This window comes from Notolepis coatsorum (assembly GCF_963971535.1).
Source record: "Notolepis coatsorum genome assembly, chromosome: 2".
Taxonomy (NCBI): domain Eukaryota; kingdom Metazoa; phylum Chordata; class Actinopteri; order Aulopiformes; family Paralepididae; genus Notolepis; species Notolepis coatsorum.
The window spans coordinates 27,684,982-27,691,293 of record NC_140166.1 but is presented as its reverse complement, the minus strand read 5'-3'; positions in this window follow the sequence as shown (position 1 = coordinate 27,691,293).

Sequence of the window (6,312 nt, the reverse complement as noted above, 5' to 3'; positions counted from 1 at the left end):
CACAAGCGACCAAGACATTCACACACAGCACATGTCGTATCTCCAAATGTTGTGAAGTAGCATATGTTTTGCCTGGAAAAAAACATCGTTATTAACAAAACATTCGGGAGGGGAAGGAAGGAAGAGTGGGGTAATGTCATGACATTTTCATTAATCTTACCTGCACAAAAGGAACGCAGGGCGAAAGGCCGCAACACAGGTCTCCACGTTGACGAATGGCCTCTCGCTGGCGGGACAAAATAAGCCAGAACCCCCTGCTATTCTCACGGCTAATGTCAATGGTCGACTCGTAGCACAAGCTAACAGCTAACTCTAGCCTAGGCTAACTGATGGCATCAAAGTAACGTGCGCAGCCGGCAGCTAGCCGGCAGCTAGCTATGACGTTAGCTGCTGGCTGCGCACGTTACTTTGATGCTATCAGTTAGCCAGTTAGCTCAACCCGGCTATCGCTAACCATGAGCTAACGCACTACCACTGAAACTACAACATGAGAAAAGCAATACAGGCGCTGACACCAGGCACACACCGTTAGCTACTAGTAGTACTATATTAGCTAGTCGACCAGTTTGGCTCCAGAGAGAGAGAAAGAGAGCATAGGTCCACGGCGGGAATATAATCATAGGTTGACTCACCATAACGCAGTATCAATCCGGCGCCAATGGTAAAGTTGGAAGGAGACTTTCTTGGCCCACGGTGTAATTTCTTCTGATCCATGCGGCTTTTGAAAAGACATCCACTCGCCTCGCTCCTCTGAATAGCGCTGAATTATCTACCTCGTGTCGTGTCTTCTTCTTCTATTTGGTATTACGGCGGACGGGCCGGAAACACTATCCTAAAATCTGTAGAGCAGCAAATCCGCAGAAACCGGAAAAATGCAGTCTGCAGAGCCGCAGAGGCAGGAAGTCAGACACATTCTACAAACGTGTCTAATGTGAAATATATAAGCATATAAGCAAAACTCGATTTTAGGTCTGTGATGAAAAAGGGCCTCGCGGGAAGGGGGGCATCGAAAAAAAAAAAAAAAAAAAAAAAAAAAAAAAAAAAAATAGCAGCGACCGCACTGCTCGCACACCCCCTGAGGCGGCCTTGTATGTGATGTATAGATTGGGGGGAGATGACCACAGCTAAAACGGTGCCGGGTCAGAGAGATCAAAATGTGCATGGTTTGCCTTAGAAGAGGGTGATAGAACAGTGGTTCAAAGCAAGCAGGGTGATTGTGAGCAGCACACTGCCAGCGAGAGAATGTTTTGAATTCCTGGGAAGAACACACAGATAAGAGAGTGTAGGCCCAGAGCAGGAGGGAGAGAGGTTCATCTTAATGAAACGTTTAATGGTGTGAAAGGTTATTAGCACGTCGCATGACAACCAGAAGGCGGGGCCGTCGTTGCTACGATGAAGATCTATAAGTCGAACGGTGTTTCCGGGTGTAGGGCAGACAAAAATCTGACTGAGACTAAGAGGGAAGAAACCAGAAGAGACTCTCTCTCCTCTCATCACGGAGGGGGGGGGGGGGGGGGAGGAAGGATGCCACATCATCATTAGCTTCGGCTACCACGAGGATGGTCTTGGCTAACGACCAGGCCTGATCACCATTGGACTGAATAGCAAGGACGATACAATTTGATAACATCTGATAACATCTGATTATGAGGTTCTGTTTATTGAATAAACAACGCTTCTCCTTATAAGGTATTTCACGTTGTTGAAGTGTCGAATTCTTACGGAGACGGAGAATTATTATGGTTTGCGGATGGAGATAAGGATTTTATCAGCCAGTATCGGAGACGTCAGGACCATTAAAAGTACACAACGCAGAGGAATTGGATGGAGAGAGGATAACACGAGAAGACCAGATTGGCCAGTATCTAACAATAGTGACAAAAACTTGCTTAATTAGTATTTTCCTGACACATTGCAAAGGATGCAATGTGTCAGGAAAATACTAATTAAGCAAGCTCTATACATTACGAAGTAAACGAAATACAATACGAAATGAACGGAATAGTAATGTTGAAAAATACTGTTATGTCTATGCCTCATTTCGGGTTTATTACCCCCATTCCTGATATCTGCCAACAGCGCTGTCAGTTGCAGACTGCTCCGCGAGCAAACTGCGCTGAGCAGATCAGGAGCAAACTGCACACTATGGGCGTGTCTGTGCTACTATCTCATCCGCGCAATGTCCTTAAGGCCCATTCATACTTACCGCAGATGTGCGTTGGTATGTGTGACATAAATTGCGTAAATTTCGTCACCGCTCTTGTCTGCACGGGCGTCGCATGGCCTGCCAGATTTTGTGACCGTGCGGATACCCCCATGGATATGCACGCCGACTGCGCATGTGCCCAGCTGTCATAACATAAGCATGCAACGCTGACGCTTACAGACACAAAAAATTTACTATAAACGAAGCCACATGCGCACATGTCATTTTTCTAGTATATTCAGGCCTTTAGTCGATAGATCGCAAAGACGGAGCAGATACCGCGCGCAAAACCCACGCAGTTAAGGGTGCAATTAGCACCGTGCAATCCATTCTTTCTGAATTCCGCCCTGAGTGTCAGTGATGCTGTTGGTCTACGAGGAAGGAAAAACTTCACTTATTGGTATACTAATTAAAGGTATCCAGTGGAGTTATTTTAGAAAATGGCGCTACAGCACATAGTAGGAGAAAAGGGAAAAAAAGAAGAAGAAACAGAAGAAGAAGAGGCCTGTCCACAGGATTGATGGGAAAGCCAGACACCATATGTGTACTGTTTTATAGTGGCCTTTTCTCGCTGGAAGAAAACCTCATGTCCATGAAACACGTTTGTGTTGCAGCCGCCTGGTGAACAGGAAGGGAGGGGGGGGGTGGGCGGGTTATACAGGCTCTAGCATGACATGTGTAAGTAGATCTAGTAGATCTCGCTGCATTTGAAGTTTTAAAAGCTTCTGCTTGAAAGATTTAGTATTAAGAGGTGGGGCGGGGGGGTGTATAGGACACCCTTGCAGGACCTCTTATAAATTGGAATCAATTTTTCAAAGGAAATCATAAAAAGCCCCTTCCCTTTCCCCCTCTCTCGCCTCGACTCGCTGATGGCTCCATTTAAGACGCACTCCTATCCGCATACTTTTACCATTACTGCTAAGTATCCGCCTCGAGTTCCACCTTCTGCGACAGAGATTTGGGTGTGGATGCACTTTTCTTTTTTAACAGTCCTAATTTGTGAGATATTGTGGTATTGTTTTGGGGGGAAAGAAAAGGCAAAAGAATAATACTAGACCCCGGAGAACGACAGAGTCATCCACTTCCTCCAAATTGCCCGAGGCTGATGAGAAAAGCAAAGTGCGTGTAATGGCCCGGACAGCTCCTAAAAAGCCCCATGTGTTTTTAAGAGGACGGTTAAGGCGCTCTCTCTCTCTTTCAGCCTCGTCATGCTCCGCTCTGTGCGCGTGTAACAAAACAGGACTCTCCGGAGGTATCGGTGACGCAAGCGGCAGCTTGGGAAGGAAGACTCGCTGCTCACCGTCCCGCTCGGGTTTCACTTATCGCGCCTTTCATCGCGATCCGCGGAGCTTCGCCGATAATGGCCCAATAATGTTGAGCGCGTCCGTTTATCGTTTCTTGTTGAGATGTGTTAAAACCGCACGTGAAAAATACAGACGCCATTCTAATCTAGGGCTTAGAGAATCACACTTCTTTATGATATTGGCTGAAATGGCGGGTATCTGGTATTATATGGCGTGTATCTGGTATAATATGGTCTGATATTGTCTAAAATGAAAGTATGTCTGGTAGAATGTGAACACTGTCTCTCTCTCCTCCTAGGATACAGTATACTGTCTATTGTTTGATGTACATAGTACTAAATGTACAAGAGTGATACATATAGTCTACTGTCTATTGTTTGATATGCACAGTACTAAATGTATGAGAGTGATACATATAGTCTACTGTCTATTGTTTGGTGTACACAGTGCTAAATGTACAAGAGTGATACATATAGTCTACTGTCTATTGTTTGATATGCACAGTACTAAATGTATGAGAGTGATACATATAGTCTACTGTCTATTGTTTGATGTACACAGTGCTAAATGTATGAGAGTGATACATATAGTCTACTGTCTATTGTTTGATGTACACAGTGCTAAATGTAGGGAGGATGATAATGTATCGTCTATTATCTATTGTTTGTGACACTGTCCCTGTGTTCTGTATGTGAGGTCATTTGGAATTGTGTTAGTTGTGTGTCTCATTGTAACTGAAACAAATCCCTGTACATTCATTGCCATTGGTGAATGAAATGTTTCTGAATGAATATGAAAGTATTCAAGATCAATCAATATTCCTCTTGCCCCCCCCCCCCCCCCCCCCCCCCAACCTCTGACTCTCAACCTTTCCCACAAGGATGCAACAATTAAACGGACCAGATGATTGGACCGGGCCCTCTGTAAAGTGTGTTAGTGAGATGACTTGATAGACCTGCAGCAGGGTGGTCTTCAGTCGATAGAGACCTCGTTAAAAAAAAGGTCTTCCCCATCTGGAAGCCCCCCCCCCCCCCCATCCTCTGTCCTGAGGGCCCCAGGCAGGTTCTCTCAGCTAGCCAACACACCCAGCTGATAAAAGTGCCCTGTAGAATGAAGGTGTTGTTGTCAACGGTTGCTATGTATCCCATGCCTCTTTGCATTTAGTATGCAGAACCTGAGATTCCTCAGGCATATGGACCGGTCGGAATGGACGAGAGTCAATTAGCCTGACACAGAAGTTCTGACATCGAAGTGTAAAATGTCAATGATATCCGTCATGTTGTTTTTAAGGGCACTGTGTGGTTTGGGACAATTTGAAACTCAGAGAAAAGTTTTAAATAATTAATTAAAATGTTAATTTAACCAACCTCACCTGACCCTAGCCAGACATCAAACCTATCCTTTAATCAACAACCTCACCTGACCTTAGCTTGACATAAGACCTATCCTTTAATTTAATCTCTTAAGCATCGCACACGCGCACGTCGCAGCACTTTGCCCTCGTCTGTCAGCTCCGGGCTGCATTTTTGCCCATGAACCAATACATTGTTGGAAAGTTGAATTTGCCGTCTTTCGATCGTCACCCTACTCGACCTATTGCGTGCTTCCAGTCTCAAGTTATAAGACGAAACATCCGATGAGCATCATTTGACAAGCCATTTGGACAAGTGACCACATCCGGTTTGGCCCGGTCCTGAACGGACCAGTCACCTCTGATGGCGAAAATGATTGACCACCTTTGTAGCCAATGCAATTCTGGAGCCAGGGATGTCCCATGCGAGGGCTGATTGCAATGAGAAAGACAAAGAAGAAGCCGGGGAAGTTCTTTGTTTTGACTAGCACCTCGGAATCAATGGCAGTGGATGGCCATTTTGGATAATCATGCCGAATTAACGCCGGTACACACATTACAAAAACCTTTGTAAAACACAAATTTTCAGTGGGATTTCAAAACTTCAGGCTATGGAACCATTATGTTTTCCAGCTCATACCTCTCAGCTAGAACTCAAAAACAGGCATCTGGCAACACGTAAACAAAACCTTTACGTCAATGTGTTCAAACCTCTGTAACTCTATTTCATTAGCACTCAGAGTGATTTTTTTTGTGGAAGAAAGTTCGGAATGTTTCCTTTCAAAAGAGACCAGACACTTCGATGTCCTCTATTAGGTGGACCCTGCACAGCAAAGGACCTAGCACTCTACAACATCAAGGGACAGCAATGTACCAAGCACTGGCTGGACGTTATGTAAGCTGAATAGCTTTGTATATGGACACGAAAAGAAGACCATCACATCACCACCACATCACCACCTTCATCAACAACCTTCCTTCTGATATGACGCGTTATATGCATTATGCCCAAATCATTCGGGTTGCTCGCCTGAAACCTCCAAAATCACAAAATCATCAAGGGGGGGGGGGGGGGGGGGGGGGGGGGTGTAACCCTCCTCCCGGTTTGGCTGGTCCAGGATTCGGACCTTCACAACTCCCCTTCAGACTCCCCTTCAATAACAATACATCACTGCACACTACAACACTGCCACCTGGTGGACTGATCCAGATGTGCCAGATCTGGCATCAGCTCACTCACCTGTTGAACATTATTTGCCTCCACTTATGTTTTGTATATTCGTTGTCTTTGTTGTCTGTATTATTTCCATTGTGTTAGACTTGTCCCTACTGTCTGTGTTTTGTAAATGTGTTTTAGTCTTGTATGTCTCAGTTTGTACATTTACTATAGTTATTCCCCTGTGTGTTCAGTCTTCTGTTAGTTCTGTCTACCACAACTGTGTCCTGTTAGC